General features: G+C 39.8%; 1 pseudogene; it reads left to right on the forward strand.

Moving 5' to 3' along the window:
• Window positions 1-1,256: 1,256 nt before the first annotated feature.
• LOC114036995 lies at window positions 1,257-2,183 on the forward strand (annotated as a pseudogene).
• Window positions 2,184-2,800: the final 617 nt, after the last annotated feature.

Here is a 2,800-nt window from a genome sequence, read left to right on the forward strand (position 1 = left end):
AATTTTGTTTTGTTTGACTATTTGTTAAAAGGGTTTTGTTCTCCTTTCTTTTTCAGTGAGGAAGGGGAGGTGATAGGAAGAGAAAGTGGATTTTCAATAACTTTTTAAAAATTAAATTAAAAAAAAGAAATCCTCCTCTTCCTTACAGGTCTAGTCCAGTGTTGCTTCTTCCATGAAGACCTCCCTATCTCTACACCTGGGAGTGATCCATCCTTTTTCACATCTCTTGTGCAATTTGGATTAAAGTTGTATATATCTTACTCCCTGTATTAGATCATGAGAGGGGATCTTATTATCCTCAGTTCCTAGGGCATAGTAGGTGCCTGGCAAATGCTTATGGAACTGAATTATTCAAATTTAATGTGCTAAGACATTAATTCAAGTAGAAGAATAGACTCAAATCCTTAATGTCTTATTTGGTAATGATCTGAGAATTTTACCTGTAAGAATAAATATCCATTTAGAAGGAAACTTTCCTCTACCAATTCAGGTAGGTACTCTCTCTGTAACTTCTAGTCTTTGAGAATTGTCTAGATTACTGAGAAGTTGCCCAGTGGTGCATAGTAAGTATGAATCAGAAATGAGGCTTAAACCCAGATGTTTGGGACCAAGCCTGATTCAAGCCACTGTGATGCTTCATATTCAGAATACAAATGAAATAAGGTGCTCATAGACTAGCCAAAAGGTAAGAAAAGGAGGCATGTCTCCCTGGCTTATCTCCATACAGAAACATATACAGTCAGCAGGTTATGGTGTGGTGATTTGTGAAGCAACAGTATATTCACCAAGTCTGAAGGGCCCTGACTCCACAAGGATGGACCTGTTTTATACCCTTATATGACCAGTAAGGCATGCCAAGGTCTAAACTTTAATCTTCTAAAACCATCAAGTCTTATAAATAGTTTCAATAATTTTTAAAGACAACAACTAGCCCAGGCCAATCGCTGGAGGGCCTGGTAAATATTTCTCATACTGTACCAAATTCCTTTGTAGCAAGAAAAGATCTTCTAAATTTTCTAAATCTTTTCAATGGCTTTGGGTCTATTACTGGATAACCCTAATCTTAGAGAAAGAAAAACTAAATAAAAAAGATAGAGCAAAATAAACAAGCAAAATAGTGGCCCCATAAAGGAGTAACCAAATATGGAGTGGAGGGAGAAACTAATTATCTCATGTGGCAAGAGTATTTCTCCTAGCACACTAGATCTCTTCCTGGCTTCAAAACCAGCTATCTTGCCTGACTCAGCCCTATCACCATGAAGCTGATGGACATCATGCTATGGAGCTTCCACATGGTCAAGGTGTTCCAGGAGAACTCTGACAACATCAACTGCTTCGATTTCAGCCCCAATGGTGAGACCATCATCTTGAGCAGCAAGGACAATTCTATTGCCCTGTACGACTGTCATGAGGGCAGACCAAAGAGAACACTGTACAATAAGAAGCATGGAGTGGACCTAATCAGATATACACCTGCAGCAAACACTGTAGTGTACAGTTCTAACAAAAGATGATACAATCTGCTACCTGTCTTTGCATGATAACAAATACATCTGGTACTTCCCCAGACACAACAAGAGAGTGGTAGCCTTGTCTATGTCATCAATAAATGACACTTTTATCTCTGGGTCCCTAGATAAAACCATCCAACTCTGGGATCTTTGGTCTCCTAACTGCCAGGGCCTAATGCATTTCCAAGGAAAATCTGTTTGTTCTTTTGAATTTTTGCTGCTGAGGTCAATTCTGAAATGGTTAAATTTTATGATCTTTGCCCCTTTGATAAGAGGCCATTTGTCACCTTCAAAATGCAATATGATAGGAACTATGAGTAGACAAGCTTGACGTTCAGCAATGATGGCAAACTCAGTCTTATATCTACCAATGGCAGTTTCATCCACCTGACTGATGCATTTAAGGAAGCAGTAATGCATACATTTGGGGGTATAACAATAGCAAAGCTGTCACTTGGGAAGCCTTCTTTACTCCAGATTCTCAATTTATTATGATTGGCTCTGATGATGATAAGATTCATGTCTGGAATGGAAAAAAGGTGCATAAAGGTGGCTGTGTTGGATGGGAAATATACTGATCCCATAACTTGTTCGCAATTCAATCCCAAGTTCATGACCTTTGCCAGTACATGGTCTAACATGGCATTCTGGCTGCCTACCATTGATGACTGATCAACATTGAAAGGCAGCCAATAAGAAGAAGAAAGGGACAGAGTATTGGAATTATGTTGTTCTCCTGACCTGAAGCATCCTTCTACCTAGCCCTTCTCATGAACATCACCATATAGTCTTTGAAAAATACTCCTTTGCTACATTCTTTCAAAAGGATTCTTGTTGCTTCAGACCTGAAGTTGGATCCAGATTTTCTAGTTTTGGCCTGTATCAAGCTCCTCCTGAGGGGTGAGCTGTGTTGGGCTCGAGGGTGTCAGTGCAGATCCTTGGCATAACCTCCTCTTTTGGATGTATAGGGAGCCTATAAAATCTTGACTCCATGTATCTTCTTTCCTGTACCCTATCCCCATAAATGCCTGGAAATCTAGTTCTGGTTTTGAAGTACTAGTGTAGTTTCCCCCTTTCCCTCTGCATGTGCCATGATTGAATTTTCCCAGTGTTGTTGTGGCTTTGCTCCGTAGCCACTATGTTTCTTCAGTGCCAAAAGTTTAAAAATAATCAGTTCAGATGTCCTAAGGACAGAGGGAAGGACAGAGCTATGTAAGGTCTTGGTTTGCAAGGAACTCAAATAACTCTACAGAATGTTAGGGTGATGGGGCCAAGTACGGACTTAGTTA

This window comes from Vombatus ursinus, unplaced genomic scaffold (genome assembly GCF_900497805.2).
Source record: "Vombatus ursinus unplaced genomic scaffold, bare-nosed wombat genome assembly UNPS02000582.1, whole genome shotgun sequence".
NCBI classification, from domain to species: Eukaryota; Metazoa; Chordata; class Mammalia; order Diprotodontia; family Vombatidae; genus Vombatus; species Vombatus ursinus.